Raw genomic sequence first — 19,874 nt, 5'->3', positions numbered from 1 at the left:
CAATTCGGCGGTACGTCCACCCGGCCTCCCGCATGCCCACTATACGCCCTCGCTCAAAGTCCGTCAACTGCACATACGGTTCACGTCCACGCTGTCGCGGCATGCTACCAGTGTTAAAGACTGCGATGGAGCTCCGTATGCCACGGCAAACTGGCTGACACTGACGGCGGCGGTGCACAAATGCTGCGCAGCTAGCGCCATTCGACGGCCAACACCGCGGTTCCTGGTGTGTCCGCTGTGCCGTGCGTGTGATCATTGCTTGTACAGCCCTCTCGCAGTGTCCGGAGCAAGTATGGTGGGTCTGACACACCGGCGTCAATGTGTTCTTTTTTCCATTTCCAGGAGTGTAGTTTCACATACTTCTGGCACTATGAGGGAATATGGTAGTTTGAATAAGTATATTAGTGGCTTGTACTAACCCCAGTGGCTAAAAATCGTAATGCGATGGCCAGTCAAATACTTGGTGAAATACTGTCTTAGCATTTGGTATCTTTCTTTACAATATGAGGTGTAATTAACTGTAGTAAAAAACTGAAGTCTTCACTGGACATTCTCGTAAAATTGCAAAATAATGCACCATCTCGTGCTGCTAGATCTCCTGGTATAATCGTTCGTGGGACATCTTTAAATATTCATCTCTTCCACCATCGTTTCCTTTTCCGTTTATTTTTATTTCCATTGTTAGCTGCATGTGCGAAGACCAAGTAAGCAGCCGCCATAATCACTTTATCACCCATTTTCCTGCAAGACCGGCTCAGTGTGGCACAAATTCTGTTGCTTTTATATAAATTAACCTGCCGCATGCAACATAGGCCTCAAGGTGTTGTCTTTTGTAGCATACTACAAGACGACGCACGCCACATTTCCGTAGCATGCCACAATGTTACAAGATGTTGCCCCAGCGTAAACGAGCCTTTATAACTGCCATCTGGGGACTAATGTCAATAAATATAGAACGTGTGCATACGCCATGTCTGTTGACGACCTGTATGAATAATGCTATTTGATAAGCATTGAGGATTGTTTTGGCGTAACGTGAAGTGTCGGCCGGTGTGAACTGGTCTTAAGTGTCTGGGAGGAATATTTTCCGTATTTGTTGCTGCTGGAGTGGCTACTTTTGGAATGTCTCCTCAAAAATTAATTTGAACAATATGATGAAAATAGGGAACCTTGCATCATTCGTCCGAGGATTGATTTGCCGTTTTCAGAGAGAAAATGGAATAATTGCGTGAGTGACAGCTTTCACTGACAGCTAAAGTTCTTTGGACCAGTGCTGTGTTTTGTTTTGTAACATTTGGTGTACAGAAGCAAGTGGGGAGGGATGAGTTTTTGTGGCATTAAATTTTTGAGTGTGGCTGGTTATATATTAGCATTGCATCGTTACGTCCCGCTATTTTGTGAAGTCTCAGGTTTGCTGTTGTAATACATTAATAGTATACAAAGTCATTGTGATACCTCAGTTTAATATACTGAGACATTTTAATTGTTGACAGATTGATTGAAGCGACTAATTTACCCGGTTGTGAACGATTCAGACTGTCGGTTCTAATAATTCGCACCATTTGAGACTGCAGTAAGTGTATAAAATTTAATTATCAGTAGAATGTGCCAGGCATGCGGTATACTCAAATTACCGCAAAATTTATCCCAATTTTAGATGAGGGTAATTTGTTTGGTTTTAGTTTGTTTAAACAGTTCGATCAGGAACTGGATACCAGAGTGCGTACTAAAGTGCGTAAGGCTAGGGCACACAAGCCAAACACCAGATGTATGTTGCCTGTAGTTATTGCTGCGCAGACAAAAAGATAAAATGCACTAATGATGGAAGAGAAATGTAAATTTAGTGATAATAATTTGAATCCAATTCGTTTATGGACATCTACATAAAAGTTACGACGTATTATATTAATATGCAACGCACTGAATGACCGCCTTAATTTTCGTGCATGTACTTCAAATTTCGTGCGTTGACACTTCTTCCGTATTAAAATTTCTTGTATACGTACTGGTATACTCGCTGTACATTCTTCCGCTGATGTGTATGCTCTTCTTCCAGACTGCCATGTGCATTTTCGCTAAAATTGTCTATTTTATGAGAAACTGTCGCGATATGTTCGTGGAATAACGAATTTTAACTCTGGTATTAGTGAGTTGCAATTACGCAGTACACTATCACTGTTTGTATAGATTATAAGCACTATTTATCACATGAGTAACGCGTCGTTTGACCATAACGTAATTATGGTTTTAGTAACCATTTCATATGTTTTGACTCCCAGAGAAACAAACAGTGTTTGTCTTCCGCATTTGTTCATCACGTTCGCCCACCCAGTATTATAATTTGTTTACGTACATTGAGTTTCCAGAAGACACATTACCAGTTTACACATTTTTGTTGTTACTTTTTAAGTGTAAGAGAATATCGAAAATTTGTGATGAATTCTCACAAAAAGTTGTCCTGTGCTTCTTTTTCCATTACTCACCTGAAATTGTAAATTTTTTTACGTTTTTTTCCTCATATCTTACACTGTTGATAATTAAAAAGAGCTCCAATATGGTTCCTAAAATTGTGTGGCTGCATTGCTCTTAAGAAACACAAGTGTGTAGCATTATATCCTCATGTAGCAGAGTTTATATGGTATCATGAACCTATTTCGTTCTACATATGTTAACTAGATCACAAATTATAAGTTTTTGCCCTACTTGATACATCTTGTGATATTAAAAGAACCCAAGATGAATCCAGAATGAACAAGTTTAGTTGCACTTCCATTTCAAATTTAAACTTTATAAGAATAATTACTGTTTAAGGAGTGCTATTTCTGAACGTTTTGGGTTTCTATTGTAACTTAGGTGCACATTATAAGGGACAGGAAATGAGGCTTATGTATGAAACCTGTAATATTTCTTTCACATTTTTGGGTAATAGAAGTATTAAGAATAATGTCACAAGTATTGTAATATTTTAGATCCAACCTGCCATCAGCACTCTATTCTAGCTTGAAAAACTCAGTGATGTTGACAAAATAATACTTACAAAATATGTCACCACATTCCAGATAATGTTGTATTAATAACCATTCTGTTCAGCATTTGTGAAGGCTGCTGAAATGACATGGGCGTATTTTTCATCATTAATCAAGTTGTGGGTGTATTAACTGAGAAAAGTGTCCAGTAGACACTTTGTATGCTTTTATACTCTTCACCTTCTTTGCACAGTTTCAACTCTACATTAGCAATGAAAAGTACATCATTTTACCCATATCCGACCCAGGAATAAAAATTTGTATTCAGTATTCTCCTCAAATTAAATATGCTGTCACTAAACCTTCAGAGCTTATGTAGCAGCCTAAACTGTTCCTACTAACATAAATTCAATTCTAGTGGTGAATATTCCAATCAGCAATATCAAATATTGTATAATAATGGCTAATAAACCACCAGCTTGTTTGACTTGCAGTAACTTAATGCTTAGGGACTTTGTTTGAAGATATGCAAATGTTAAGTGTGAACAGTTTAATGCAAGCTATGCTGGTTGTGTGTCAGTGCCAAGAGAAAGGAGAAACTTAGGCCATTATCTTTCCCAACAACATGCATCTCTGGTTTAATGATGTCGCTGTGTGAGTGTGTGGAGGTGAGGCATTGGACTCGTAATCAGGAGGCTGGTGCTTCAGATCTCTGTCCAGCCATCCCGATTTAGGTTTTCTGCGATTTCTGTATTCCTATAAGGTAGATTCAGGCATGGTTCTTATGCAATGGTACAACCGAGTGTCTTCCCCAATTCAAGCTTGTGCTGGGCCTCTAATGACCTTGTCATCAACAGGACATTAAACTGTAATATTTCTACTTTTTTTCAATGGTGATTGCACCCTTCTGGCTAAAATAGTATGAGGTAAAATGGTCCCCCATTTGGATATTGATGTGGCACTACTGAGGATGATGATATTGTTCTCAGAAAAAAATATAAGTCTGTTGGTCATAGTGTGGAATTTTAGATCCAATAACTGTGTAAGTAGGTTAGACAGTTGGGAAAGAGAAATGAGTAGATTGAAGTTATTGTAGGAATTGATGAAATTTCGTGTTATGAAATCTTGATTTTTAGTCATGTGAATGCAGGATTATCAACATACAATCAAATATGTGTAATGAAGGATTAGCAGCACAAGAGGAGGAAGTTTGCTTGGAAAAGGCCTTTAGATATGGCTTCCTGTATCTCCAGTGGGATTACATCATGGTCATATAGTGATTCTGAAATCAGATAGTGGATTGTAAGGCATACCAAGGAGCAGATACAGATTTGGCTCACAGTTCAGTAATGAAGAAGAGTAGATGTAAGTATAAAATAATCATAAGGAGAATGATGTGGAAAGAAGTGGGATATGGAAGTTCTGAGGAGTAATGAGGTGCATTTGAAGTTCTCTTAGGCTGTAGATATTATGATAATGAATATGACAATATGCAGTTCAGTTGAAGAGGAATGGACATCTCTAAAAAGAGAAATCACAGAAGTCAGAAAAAAACAGCTACAAGGAAGGTAACTGCAAAGGAACCATGGGTAACAGAAGAAATGCTTAAACTGATCAGTGAAAGAAGGTAGTAGAAAAATGATCAGGAAACGCCAGGAACACAGCAAATATGTCACTTAGGACTGACGTAAATATGAAGATTTGTTTCTATGGCTAGTGAACGAAAAATGGCAATCAAGAAAACTGATTTTTGACTGATGTTGACCAGAGAATTTTAGAATGATACTGACATTGTTGTCCAGCCAATGTTCATGGCTATACAGGCCACAGTACACAACCATTAAGTTACAGGAGGAACTGTTTGGAGAATTGCTAGAAGAGGTAAGACATTGTGGATCCAGTATTAGAGTCATAGTTTAAGAGAGGTTTGAAAGACTTGTGACCAAATAAGCAGTAATCATAGACAACAGTCCTTTGGAATTTCTGAAATTGACTATTCAAATTATTTTTTGGAATCTATGAAACTGGAGACATACCATCTGACAGCTGGAGAAATATCATCTACCCAAAACTAGAAGTTAGCAAGGGAAGGTGAGAGCGAGAACTATCAATCAATCAACTAAATAACTCAAGCATCAAAGTTCCTGATAAGAATAACACACACAAGAATAGAAAAGGAGACTGGGGATCTGTTGTTTATCAGTTTGGCTTTAGAAAAGGTAAAGGCACCAGGGCGGCAGTTGTGACATTGCAGTTAATAATAGAAACAAGAATTAAGAACTATTACAACAATTCATAGGATTTTTTGACCTAGAAAAAGAAATTCAACAGTGTAAAATGGTGCAAGATGTTTGAAACTCTAAGGAAAATAGGTGTAAGCTATAAAGGAAGATGTATAATGTACAATATGTACAAGAACCAAGAGGGAAAAAGAATAACAAAAGACCAAGAACAAAATGCTCAGGTTTGGAAGGCTACAAGATAGTGGTGCAGATAGTCACTACTCCTGTTCAATCTATACACCAAAGAAACAATGGTGGAAATAAAAGAAAGGTTCAAAAGTGGGATTGAAGTTCAGGATAAAATGGTATCAATGTTAAGATTTTCTGATGGGGTTGCTGTCATCAGTGAAGGCGAAAACGAATGAAAAAGCAGGCTAGAACTGGCAGAGGGCATTCCTGACCAAAAGATGGCCATTGATATCAAATGTAGATCTTAATTTGAGGAAAGTATCTTCTAGACGTACATTTTAATCACATTTGTGTTTGTAAGTCAATCACAGACTGAGGGAAAACCAGAAAAGGAGAGAATCAAAGCATTTGAGATGTGGTACTACAGAAGGATGTTGAAAATTAGGTGGACAGATAAGAAATGAGGTGGTTCTCCTCAGAATTGGTGAAAATAAAAGCTCATCTGGTTTTGATAATTTTTGCAATAGTGCAAAAGGTTTGTTTCCTTGTAATAAGCCTGGTCTTATCTGAAATATGTAATAAATCAAAAACTTGTGGAATTTTTCCATAGAGACTGAAACATACCATTGTCAAATCTCTTCTAAGAAAGGTAATAGCAGAGATGTCAATAACTACAGAGCTGTTTCACTGCTGACATCATTTTCCAAGTATCTCACCTGAATGGCAATAATATCTACAGCAAATCACATTTTGGGGTTCAGAAGAATTGCTCTAATGAGAATACCATTTACATTTTCACTCATCTAATTTTACAATTACTAAAAATAAAATAGCACCAGGTGGTATTTTCTGTAACATATCTAAGGCATTTGCCTGCCTGAATTACAGTCTTCTCCTAAAGTTGTATGGGATTGAGGGTATACCCAACGATGGATAATGCCCTATTTAACCAAAAGAATGCATAAAGTTGTATTTAGTTGTTCAGCCAATATAGTCCTGGAACTAGGGAGAAATCATGTGTGGGGTTCCCCAAGCAGTCTTAGATACACTGTTGTTCCTTATATGTGTAAAACATCTCATGTCAAATATACAGGGCATTCAGAAATTCCCATTACAGACTTCTAGGACTTGTAGAGGAGAATGATTTCCATTCCATGACAGTTTCAACCCAGGTGTTTAACTTATCCACTTCTGGTTGAGGAACTGAGCTGGGCATGACGCAGTACAGTTACTAGATAACAATTGGAAAGGAAACATAATTAAACATACATTTGTCACTTAAGCACATTTGTTTGTGTTAACACTTAAACACTATGTGTTTAAATAATTCCAAAACAAAAAAGAATCCAACATTATGTACATACAGAGCACTACTTATGCATTACAACAGCAGCTCGATGTAATGTCCACCAGCATTGCTACAGACAGTGTACCTGCGAAGCATACTCTGGTACACTCTCTTCATCCCACCTGATGTCTCTTCATTTTCTTGTGCAGCGGCCGAAACTCGTGCCAGCAGATCTTCCTCTCTCTCCTCAGGAGTCTCATAAATTAAGCTTTGAATACGACCCAGAGGAGTTACATATAATGATCGTGGTGGCCAGCCTATCCGTGTTACACCATATTGTCTGCCGAGATGCCCGTGAACTGCATGTGAGGAGTGAAGGGGTGCACCATCATGCTGAAACAACATTTCATGATGGCACAGGTTTCTTGTTTTCTAGGAAGATCAAGTGAGCAGGACCAGCTAGCTTGAGTGGAAGGAGTTATGGCCCAGTCACATGACCACTGAGAATAATTGCCCACCCGTTAATACCAAACTGGTGCTGTGATGTGTGGCACAAGAGATTTTGTCTGTCCTTACATGGCTGTTTTGTGAATTCAGAACACAGTCCCTAATGAACTTACACTCACCTGTGAACAGAACTCAATGTGGAAACAGGTCTGTGTCAATGCAGAGGTGCAGCTACCATGTGCAGTAGGCAATGTGTTTGGAAAATAGGCTGGACCCATTGAGAGTACCTTTTGTAAGTGGTACGGATGTAATCATTGTGCACACAGTGTGTCCCAGATGATACACCCATTGCACACGATTTTGTTTGAGTACTCGTTAGGGGGGATCTCTTCAGTGCAATGCAGTACTTCTTTGTCAAAATCAGGTGTGCGATGTTGCTATGGAACACCACAGTCCTGCATCCTCACAGTGAAGGTACATGTTTCTTGGAGCTGCTGGATAACTTGGGCAAAAAGTTTGTATGATGGTGTGCTGCAGAAAGCATTTGTGATACAGCCGACTAGCAGCTCTTCCGTTACCTTGAGCTTCACCATACACAAGGAGTGTGTGTGTGTATTTTGAAAACGTGCCAAACCATGTTTACTGTATCAGAGATGCACAGGGATTGAATAGATCTCACAACAAGGCAGACATTAAGTGATATCAGGTGACCATCAGACGTAGTATATGTCATCTTGTCTACCCAATTGCATACCAGACAAGAAATTCTGGGACTTTTCTCTTTCCCTCAGCAGGCATGGACATGTTTCAGATTTGAATTGAAACTGTTGTAGAATGGAAATGGTACAATTCTGGACATGGCTTTCTATTCAAAGTGGTATGTACTCACTCCACTCTACAAGTCCTAGAAGTTTGTAATGGGAATTTCCGAACACCTGTATAACAAGCAGAATTAGTTCTTTTTGGAGATGACACTAGTATTGGATTGCCAAGCATGCATACAGAAATAGAAGAGATGGTGACTAATGTTTTCAAAAGTATCAGACGGTTTTCCGCAAATTGTCTCAATTTTAAAAAGACTCAAACATGTTCAGTTCTGAATGTGTAGGGTACAACACCAATGACAAGTGTAACATTTGGTGAGGTGGAAACATCAAAATGCTTAGGTGTCCATATCGATGAGAATTTAAATTGGAAAAAGCACATTTTGGAACTCGTTAAACATTTTAGCTAAGCCATATTTGCACTTAGTCATTGCAAATCTTCGGGAGAGACAAATCAATAAGTCGGCATATTTTGCATATTTTCATCCAACAATGTCATATGGAATAATGTTCTAGGGCACCTCATCTTTAAGAAAGTCTTTGTCGCTCAGAAATGTAAGATATTATGTGGTGCTTGCCCATGATTGTCTTGTTGACGTGTGTTTCAGCAGTTGCGCATTTTGATTACAGCTTCACAGTATGTGTATTCCTTCATGAAATTTGTTGTAAATAATCCACTACAATTTAAAAGCAACAATGGTGTACATAATTACAATACCAGAAGGAAAATGACATTCACTATTCCGCATTAATGTTGTCTCTAGCACAAAAAGAGGTGCACAATGCTACAACAAAAATTTTTGATCACTTACTCAGTGATATGAAATGTTTGACAGACAGCAACGTAAAATTTGGGAACAAACTGAAAAAGTTTCTCCTTGACAACTCCTTCTATTCTGTAGAACAGTTTCTATTATTATAATGTGTTAAAGTTGGTGGTTAACAATTACTAACTCTCGTCTGTATATTGAAAAAAAAAAATAATAAAATGTTTAACATGTAGCCATGTTCACGAGTTAGTTTGTGATGTGAATGTAAAATTATTCAGTCCACATCAATATGATGTATTGTGTAAAATGATCCATGGAATATGAAACTAAGTAACTAACTAAGGAGTAATGTCGATGAGAGAAACTGACAGGATGAGAGGAGAGGTGTTAACATATCAGAGAATAACTTCCACGGTACTCAAGGGAGCAGTAACAAGTAAATACTGTAGGGGAAGGCAGATATTGGAACATATCCAACAAATAATTGATGAAGTTGGGTGCGAGTGCTACTCTGAGGTGAAGAAGTTGTCACAGGAGAGGAATTAATGGTGTGTATCAAACTGTTCAGAAGACTGATGAGACGAAAAAAATTAATAATGGAAAAGAAAATAGGCACCTGAATGAGCAACTATTATTATTATTATTATTATTATTATTGTGTAAAAATTGCCATAATCAAGGTACACACAGTCATGGGCCTCCACCTACTGGTTCTGCAGATAATGAAGAGATTGAAAAACTGTGTGATGAGTTAAGAGAAATGATCCGGTTCATTAAAGGAGGTGAAAATTGTGGTGGGAGACTGGATTTGGACAGTAAAAAAAGGAAGAGAAGGAAAAATAGGAGGAGGACTGCGGTAAAGGAATGAAAGGGGAAGCCATCTGATTGCATTTTGCAAGAACACAGTTTGATCATTGGTGACACTTGGTTCAAGAACTATGAAAAAAAAAATTGTATGTGCAAGAGACTTGGTTATTCTTATATAATGGTAAGAGGCAGAATTAGAAACCAGGTATGAAACTACAAAACAATTCCAGGTATAGATCTGTATTTGATTGTAATTTATTAGTTACGAAATGTAGTTTAAAGCTGAAGAAGCTATGAAGGGCAGAAAAGTAAAAAGAGGCACAGGGATGTGTTGAAACGAAAAGAAGTTGTTGAGAGTTTCAAAGGGAGCATTAGGCAACAACTGCGTAAAATGGGCTATAGAATTACAATATGAGATTGATGGGGAGCTGTAAGAGCAAATATTGAATGCAGATGGGGAACAACAAGGCAAACAGACAAATCTCAGGAGAGAGGTGGGCGGCAGGGAGGGGGTTGAGGGGAAGCATCTAGTGGCTCGTGGGAGAGTTTAGAGCTGTCTGTTGGCTAGCTAGGGGTGCAGGTAGAGGGGGCAGGTGCCAGATGGTTGGGCATGTGATTGCATAGACTAGGGTGTGAGATAACAGCACACAAATAGCTGATGTGGGGACACAAGTTGGGTGGGGTTTCTGGGGCATGGGAGTGCACTCTATTGGGTGGGGGTGTGGGAGATGAGGAGGCAGTGAGTTAGTAGGTTTAGTCCAGGAATGTTACGGGAGTGGAGGATGTGCTGTAAGGATAGCTCCCATCTGTGCATCTCAGAAAAGCTGCTGGTGTTGAGGAGGATCTAGATGGCACGGGTTGTGAAGCAGCCATTGAAATCTTGCATGTTATGCTCTGCTGCATGTTGTGACACTGGGTGGTCCACCTTGTTTTTGGCAACAGTTTGGTGGTGGCCATTCATTGTAGTTGACAGGTGGTTGGTTGTCATAACAATGTAAAATGCTATGCAGTGGTTGCAGCAGAGCTGGTATATAACATGGCTGCTTTCACAGGTGGGCTGGCCTCTGATGGGGTAGGATGAGCCTGTGACGCGTGACTGGAGTAGGTGGTTCTGGGTGAGTGTATTGGGCAAGTCTTGCATCTGGGTCTTCCACAGGGGTATGATCCCTATGGCAGGGGATTGGGGGTGGGAGTGGCGTAGCGATGGACTAGAATGTTGTGGGGGTTGGGAGGGTGGTAGAACACCACTTTGGGGAGAGGGGGGGGGGGTGGAAGTATCTTGGGTAGGATGTCCCTCATTTCAGGGCATGATGACACATAATCACATCCATGACAAAGGATGTTTCAGTCCAAGGTGGTATTGGGTGACAAGGGGGTGCTCTATTGTGGCTGGTTCTTCGGATGGCTGTGAGGATCAGGTGTGGTGAGGATGTGGCATGGGAGAGCTGTTTGTGAATTAGGGCTGGAGGGTATTGGTTGTCTGCTGAAGGCCTTTGTGAGGCCCTCAGCATACAGGGTGAGGGAGTTCCCATCACTGCAGATGCATCCTACCATGGGTGGCCAGTCTGTATGGGAAGCATTTTTTGGTATGGTAGGGGTGGCAACTGTCAAAGTACTGTTGGTGATTGGTGGAGTTGATGTGGATTGAGGTGCAGATGGAGCCATCTGAGAGGAGGAGATAAACATCTAGGAAGGTGGCCCGATGGGCGGAGGAGGACCAGATGAAGTGGAAGGGAGAGAAGGTGTTAAGGTTGTGGAGGAACGAGAGTAATGCATCCTGGCCTTGGGTCCAGATCATAAAGATGTCATCAATAAAACTAAACTAGACCAGGGTGGATTACGATCAGACTTAAAGATTAATGTTATAATCACACTACTGAAGAAGGTAGGTGCTGAGAGATGTGAAAATTACTGAACCATACGTTTAATATCTCATGGTTGCAAAATACTAATTCATTGTGTGCAGAAAAATGGGATGACTTGTGGAAGACAACCTGAGAGAGGAATTTTTTGGGTAGCAGAGAAAGGTAGGAATGCACAATGCGTCACTGATGCTGTGACTTGTAACAAAATATATGTTTTGTCCCTTTTGCTAAAACAAGCAGTAAACTGCACAATGTGAGTAATTAAACATCATACAGCAGTCACACTGTGAACTGACTTATTCATCTCATAACATAGAAGTAAAGGAAAATGCAAAGCAATACTGGGCCGAAGGCATAGCTTAGTATAGAGGTTAAAGAAAGGCAAGCCTATGTTTATAGTGTTTGTAGACTTAGAGAATGCATTTGGCAATGTTGATTGGAGTATGGTCTTTAAAATTCTGAAGGTGGTAGGGGTACAATACATTGAGATAAATGTTGTGTACAACTTGTGAAGAAACCAGATTCCAGTTAAAAGTCTAAAATAAGGCCATGAAAGGGATGGAGTGATTGAGAAGGGAGTGAGTCACGGTTGTAAACTATCCTTGATGTAATTTAGTCTGTACATTGAACAGGCAGTAAAGGAAACCAAGTAAAAATTTAGAGACTGGATTAAAGTCAAGGGAGAAGAAATAAAAACTTTGAGGTTTGCCGACGACATTGTAAATCTCTCAGGGGGAGCAAAGGATTTAAAAAAGCAGTTGAATGAAATAGACAGTGTCTTGAAAGGAGAATAGAAAATGGCAAAACAGGGTTAATGGAGTGTATTCGAATTAAATCAGGCAATGCTGAGGTAGTTAGGTTGGGAAATGAGACACTAAAAGTACCATAGTACATGAGTTTTGTGGTTTGGCCGGTAAAAATAATAAAATAACTGATGATAGCTAAGGTAGGGAAGATAGAAACTGTAGATTGGCAATAGCAAGAAAAGCGTTTCTGAAGAAGAAAAATTTATCAAATATTGATTGAAGTGATAGGAAGTCTTTTCAGAAGGTAATTGCATGGAGTGTAACCTTGTATGGAAGTGAGTGTGGATGGTAAGCAGCTCAGACAAGAAAATTATAGAAGTCTTTGAAGCATGGTGCTACAGAAGAATGCTAAAGATTATGTGGCTAGATAACATAACTAATGAGGAGGTACTGAATAGAATGGGGAGAGAAGAAATTTGGGGTGTAACTCGACTAAAACAAATGAGGCACTGAGAACCGTAAGGGTCTAAAGTAGAGATGGGCAAACTCATTCATCCTTGGGAACTAGTTCACTGCTGATCGTTCTATTTTGGGAACAGTTCATTTTTACTCGTTCACCATTCATTTGTGCTTGGTATATGGTTCTTATGAAAAACTGAAAACTAGTAGTGTAGGTGACTGAAGGATGGAGGGCACCAAGAGGGGCCACTTGCCTCCCCGCTGGATTACAGAGGTTTTATTCATTACAGAATTCTTACACACTTTTAGAAGTAATTTCCGGGATTCTGCAGAACCTCTCCTTTAGACAACTGTAGCGTTGTGTGGCTGATCGCAGGGAAATAATATAGGGTGGCGCACGGAAAACCGGCCCCAAGTACAGACTGCTCGCCAATTACGGACAATGTGTTGCCTGTTACGAGCAGATACAACAAACAGACAAACATGTAATAATTAGGCAGTGAAGAAATAACAAGCTAATGCAAGCAACAATTGTGAAACAATCGATGGCGATGTGTAGAGAGCTGGAGTAGAGAACATGAAAATCTCACGCGACGTGCATGGGCTATAACTCATGTGGTCTTGTAAACCTTTGCTGGCTGTTTCCCAACTTAATAGACCACAAGTGTCTTGTATAAAATTCTTCATTTTGACTTCCATGACATAGCTATGCTACGTTGTAAACAATAATCGTTTACACCCTATATATACTTCACGTTGTCTCTGAGTTCATAGGCGAAGTAGAGACTTTATGGAAGCATAAAATAAAATATGGTTTTCTCATCATACTTGCGTCACACGCTTAGTAAAAATTAGGTTTCTATGTTGCATTATTAAAGTTAATGCAGCAATAATAATAATATTAAGTTTGCAGTAATAAAGTTTTTGGCTTGAAAGCTCCTTCTGAACAAATGTTTTTGAGATAATAAGTAAATACGATTTTATGGCACTCTGTTTTTTCAAATGGAGAGGCACCGCTTTTCCAACTGAGCCAAAATGACTCACAACCCACCTAACTAGCAGGTAATGCAAATTGGAAACAACCAAACTTAAAAATAATTAGAGCCTTCCTAAATGTAATGTTTTGTATATGAAAGATACACGAAAATCGTTTTATATGAATTTTCTTACACTAAAAATTAAGCAAATTATTGAAAGTTATTTGCTAAATCAAGTTGATGAAACCAAAAAATATATGAATAACAAAAAAAACTTGCCTTGTTATAAGTGTGTCTTCTGCTATTCATTGATATAATGAAGTTACCTGAAAAGACCTACCTATTAGATACAACGTAATTTTTATTTATTTTCGTAACTATAAAATACTTTTTAATTACCGGTCGTGGACGCTGAATAGCCAGAACCAAGTGCAAGAACAGTTTGAAACACATGTAAAATGGGCAAGCGCAGTGAATGAAACGAACAACTGGATACTGAACAACTAAGAGCAGTCGGTAGTGGAACTGAGACAGGTGGTCATGCGAAGAACGACGAGTGCGGCCAAGGGAGACAGAGACTGAGACGAGCACGGGACCGAGGTTGGAACGAGAACTGCCGAAGTGACCGCCGCGACCGAAGTGAACTATGAGCTGATCGTTCCTCGTTTCCGGGGACTATAAGTAGACCGTCGTGACCGAAGTGAACTATGAACTGATCATTCCTCCCGGTCCTTTCGTTCCTCCCGGTCCTTTCGTTCCTCCCGGTCCTTTCGTTCCTCCCGGTCCTTTCGTTCCTCCCGGTCCTTTCGTTCCTCCCGGTCCTTTCGTTCCTCCCGGTCCTTTCGTTCCTCCCGGTCCTTTCGTTCCTCCCGGTCCTTTCGTTCCTCCCGGTCCTTTCGTTCCTCCCGGTCCTTTCGTTCCTCTCAGTGAACTGTTCCTTTGCACCCGTTTGTTCGCGAACTACCCATCTCTAGTCTAAAGCACAGCAGTGATCGATTGTGGGGTTGTAGAAGTATCTGTTCTCCTGACATCTTTTGATATTACAGTGATCCAGATTCATCTGTGCTGTAGGTCCACAACATGTATATGAACATTCATGAAAAGCTGCCTGACTGGTTTTTCTGATATCTGATTACATACGGTTCCAATGGTGGTATGCTTTTTAGACCCTTATGGTTCTCGGTGCCTCAAATGATCAGTTGACAGGAGATGGTATGAGAGATCAAGGGATTGTCAGTTTAGTATTGGAGGGAAAAGAGAGAGAGAGAGAGAGAGAGAGAGAGAGAGAGAGAGAGAGAGAGAGAGAGAGAGAGTGAGTGTGTGTGTGTGTGTGTGTGTGTGTGTGTGTGAGGGCTGGGGGAGGGGGGGAGGTACAAATTGTAGGAGGAGACCAAGAGATGAATACGGTAAGCAGGGGTTTAAATGAATGTAGTTTGCAGTAGTTATTTGGAGATAAAGGTTGCACAGGATAGACTAAAAGGTTGCACAGGATAGACTAGCACGAAGAGCTGCATCAAATCAATCTTCGGACTGAAGACCACGATGACAACAGCTTTTCTCCAAGCTGGAAGCCAAATTGATTTTTCGGAATCTCATAATTTTCAGTAAAGTTTCGAATTGGATAGTAGCAGCTTTTTTGAATATTTTTGACAGAACTGGAAGAAGAGAGAGAGAGCATGATAATTTCCCATATCCTCTCTTAACCCTTTTCCTAACACCATTTTTTGACTTTTGTTGGTGCTTGCAGAGTTTCTGTTTTTCAGTATTAGTATTATATTTATCTGCATCAATTGTTGATGTTTCTGCATCAATTGTTGATACATTGTGAACATATTGTTCTGGTTACTTTTTTGTGACTAAAGGTTTATTGATCTTAATACAAATCATCACAAAACATGAAATAACTGCACTGTAGAGCCTATTTACCTTTGCCCAAAGAACAAAATGGAGTTAAGGTTTTGGTGGAAAAATTATTACACTGCAAAAAATTTGAAGCCTGCAGATGGGCAAAATTACTTTTTATAATAACCTTCCTGTTTGTAACTAATAAGTTTTTCTAAAAATGATATTCCAGGTGCATGTTAGTGCCTTGGGCTACTCTACACATAATAAAACAAGTATCTGTATGCAAATATGTAAACACTGAATGAGTAATTACACGGTTTGTGTTTGTAAATATTCAGAACTTGAAGTCAATGGATACCCTCATTCTTATGGCAGTCTTTAAATCCATAGAGGTTACAGCAAGCACTGTCCAATGCAATGAATACAAATTGATGAATTCTTTCTTATTGGCAGAAAATTTGTAAAATTTTAAGGTTCATCAAAAGTGTATGAATTATGTAGGTCATCACAGCATGAAAGAGAACTGCATAGTTTTTGCAGTCTTTCTCTGCATTCCTGCCTTTGTTTAATGCCTGACATGGCTCTACTGTAACCCTGCTGAGAAGAACTGGGCGAAGAAGGTAAATGGAAAAAAAAATTAAATTGTAAATAAAAGGCTCATATAGCAAATTTGAGAAAGGGATCCCTTCCTACATATGAAGAGTCCTCAAAGACTTGACAAAAATTTTTGAAGGCAATAAAACGTATAGCTGTAATATGCCCTTTCTGATCTGTCTCAGACTTATAAGGAACAAGTAATCTTTAGCAAATGCAGCATGTATACAGAACACATCACACCCTTTACGCCAAATGTGTTTTCATTGTACAAGAAAGTATCACACGTTGAAGAGAGGTCCATGTTTCTCTATAAGAAATAAAAAAAACAAAAAAAAACCTGTCAGTCACAGAATCTTTTGATGTCATTAGAGGAGCATATATCTTTGCACAATCTGCCAGTTGCAAAAGTTTTGCACCAGCTACAGGGAAGTCGGTGAAAGAGACCAATGTTTTTGTGCATGCAGATTGCTGTAACACTTCATGTTTCATGGCAGAGTTATTAATCGAAGGTCTTTCAAAATACATTTGCCTCACAAAGAAAGCAACAGCAATAGCACACAATAGCCCCTCACCAGAGGAGCAAGAGTAAGGAAGATGATAAATTTTAAGAAAAGTAAAATTTCGTATGACAGACACCTCTTTGACAATGATGATCACAGTACAGATGTTATCAGTTTGAGTGAGCTAACAGATCTCACAACAGATTCCCCACCTCCCTGAATGGAGAGAAAAAGGCAAGGAGTAACATATTTAGTGCATATATCTGTGGAATATAAAACCATCAAGATGGGTGCTCATCAAGGCAAACAGGGTACTGGGTTCTATAGTCAACTTGTGTTCAAGAGTGGGTGGATCACATTACCAACACATCAGTCATGGTGGTGAAGCATCCATCACACAATTATACAGTTCTAAGGAGGAAGAGGAGGACAGTTTACGTCTGGTGGAGTGACAAATACTGTTCAGCAATTGGAGGCATGTAGGTGGCTCTTTCTAGTTGAAAGACTGGCTGACTTGAGAGAATGTGCCAGACTTTTGAGTGATAAGTGCAGGATGTTGAAATACCAAGGACATAATGTGGCAACAGTTTCTGAATACTGTTAACCACCCTTGTAAATTGATGTGTGTGAATCCATTGGGACCATTTCAGGAAGAGGCCAGAGGTGCCATGTTTGTACTGTAATGAAGAGTGAAATTCTCCTGACCAGTAAAGGAGACAGAGCCCAGAGTATGGCTGAACATTTTGTCAGAATCCCCATCATTCTCGTGCAAAGTAAAACTTTCTGCCACTTCCATGGGGCTGCTAAGTGATGGTCTGGACTTCAGTTTTCTCTATAATTAAGTTTACAACTGCCCTTTCACCGTGTGGGAGTTGGAGTCAGCCGTTTCTTTGGCTCATAACATGACACCAATTCATATAGATAATTTGAAGCAAAGTTGGGCGAAAAAATAGCTGTTTAAAAAAATGCGACCTTTAGTTTTTTCATATCTCCAAAAGTAATTGTGGGATGTACATGAAACTTTGCACACCATAACTCACCAACACATGGTCTTAGAATATAAAATTTCATTCTCCTATTGCTTTCCATTATTTCACAAATCTAGGGTATAGTTGACGATTTTTCAAACAGTGCTAAAAATGGGTATTTTTAGTCAAATTTTTCAAAAAAGTGTTTTCTCCAAACTCTTATAAACTATGGTCATTAGAAAGAGTATATTCTAAACTATCTAGAAAAGTGGATTTGGTTTTGCAATGCAAGCATATAAGGCCCTAAAAAGTAGCATCATCAAAGAGGCGCACTGGAAGTTTTGAACACACTTTTCTGACACTCAAATTATACCTGAAATCTTTTATTTTGCCCTATACATGTTTATTAATGTCTGGGATAAGTGAAATAAGAAGTCCTGATGAATAGGACCTAGCTTAAGTCCGAATAGCAAAAGAATAAAAATAGAAACAATGTTATTTCTTAATTGTCACCTCCCCCCCCCCGCCCCTATATATATATATCTCTCTCTCTCTCTCTCTCTCTCTCTCTCTCTCTCTCTCTCTCTCTCTCTCTCTCTCTCACACACACACACACACACACACACACACACACACACACACACACACACACACACAAAATTATTATTAAGAATGAATGTAAATTGTAAAATTTATTTGCATAATCATCTAATTATTAATTGCCTGTTTAATGAACAACACCAGCTTACTGATGGAAAAGAAGTGTATAAATGAGTTGCTATGGTCCATGGTGGCTTAATCTCTGCTAGTTTCATTTCACCTGAGAAAACCAGCATTCCCATTGCCATAGGGGCCACGCCCGATAGCTTAGCAACAACAGCCACGGTTGGGTTTCTTTAACACAGGATCCCAAGCCTGATAAGGGTTTCTTTACACAGGTTCCCAAGCCTGATAGTAAAATTATTTAAGTGCCCTGTGTAAAATTAGAAGACACTCGTGGGTTCCTTAGATTGTTTCCTCTAACCTATTTCAATTTTTGTTATGCTACATTAATTTTCTGATGAATATCAAGAGGAATGGTGTATTGCCGGCCAGACGAATTTACTGATGGAGCTGGAATAACTGCAATAATGTGGTGTTCCGGAACCCAGCACTTGTCACTTCTTGGTGACCAATAAAATGAATTTGCTGGACCATGTGGGTGCATAAAGTTTATTAATGCATCCCTTTGCTCTGTGGAGGTCTCACAGATATTCCCAATCCACCACACGTTTTCATAGATGCATGCAACATATTGTCCTGGTTGGAGAGCAGACATTAATATGCCTCCTTCATTACTGTGACCCATTTTTGCTAGAAAAGATGAACAATCATTTGAAACTCTGCTGACCTGAATTGTTGTTTCATCAATAGGTAAAAAGTGATGATTTTCTCTAGTGCCTGCTACAGTTTGTCCAAGTTTAAACCTCTCTTCTGGTGACACAATATTTTTTTTCAATTTCATCTTTACTGACGAAAACAAATTTAATTCCATTAATATTTTCAGAGCAGAAGTGAAACAGATCTAGGGGAGTAAGAATTTGTCCATTAAGTGGCCGTTGCAAGCTTGCTCTTGCTGCTAACCGCTTTGTTGTACCTCCAATCCTGTCACAAGGTGATGTCCCGTGACTAGTAGCAAAAAAATTCCATTTGGCTGTTATTCCAAAATCACTCTTATGATAGCACAAATTTAGGAAATTCTTGAAATTTTTATATTGAGCACTGGAGCTATCACTGAAATAATGAATGTGGGATATCCGTGCAAGCCGTGATTTTATATATTTGATGAGCTCCTTGATAAAAACGTGAACTGTAATAGTGTCATGCCGCAATCACTGATAATGCAAAACAGCATCCTGAATGATAAAAGAATAATTTTCTGCAAAATCCATTAGGACAACAAGCTCTTCATCTTTCAGATGACATTTAAGGCCTTTAAGATGCAAGCTTTACTGCTTGGCAATGTAATGATGGCATGACAGACTCCATATTTTAGTTTTTACATCTTCAATAAATTCATCCACTACCATTTGCTTCGTGTCCAGTGTGGCCCAATCAGTATGTATCCGTTGCTTATACACAATAACTTCCTGTGGCTCATGATCTAGGAAATAGCTGGCAATTTCAGATGCTATAGCTTCGGGCCCAGGACACTTTTCACAGCGATGTAGCATGCACTGTTTAGAGTTCAAACTGCCTTGCTGAGAATCTCCTTATAATTTTCACGTATACCAGCTCCGTTAAGCATAAGCTTAACATTTTGATGAATTGCACAGACGTAAACTGCATGCATTCCAGCTGATCCTACTGTTACACACCATTTGGGTCTAAGTTCACAAAACTTTGAGAACCCTATTTCTGGACC

General features: G+C 39.3%; 1 protein-coding gene across 2 annotated transcripts in view; it reads left to right on the top strand.

Moving 5' to 3' along the window:
- Window positions 1-1,273: 1,273 nt before the first annotated feature.
- Window positions 1,274-19,874, top strand: part of LOC126469740 (dual serine/threonine and tyrosine protein kinase-like) — a 339,571-nt gene continuing 320,970 nt past the window's right edge. The window contains exons 1-2 of one of the 2 annotated variants that reach the window (XM_050096948.1): window positions 1,275-1,409; window positions 1,494-1,573. The gene's annotated coding sequence lies outside the window, so the exon portion shown is untranslated. Of the gene's footprint in view, window positions 1,410-1,493; window positions 1,574-19,874 lie in introns of both variants that reach the window. The other variant, XM_050096949.1, reaches the window with a different exon arrangement.

This window comes from Schistocerca serialis, chromosome 3, assembly GCF_023864345.2.
Source record: "Schistocerca serialis cubense isolate TAMUIC-IGC-003099 chromosome 3, iqSchSeri2.2, whole genome shotgun sequence".
NCBI classification, from domain to species: Eukaryota; Metazoa; Arthropoda; class Insecta; order Orthoptera; family Acrididae; genus Schistocerca; species Schistocerca serialis.
The sequence above is the reverse complement of the archived record's forward strand: the minus strand, read 5'-3'. Positions and strand labels throughout refer to the sequence as shown.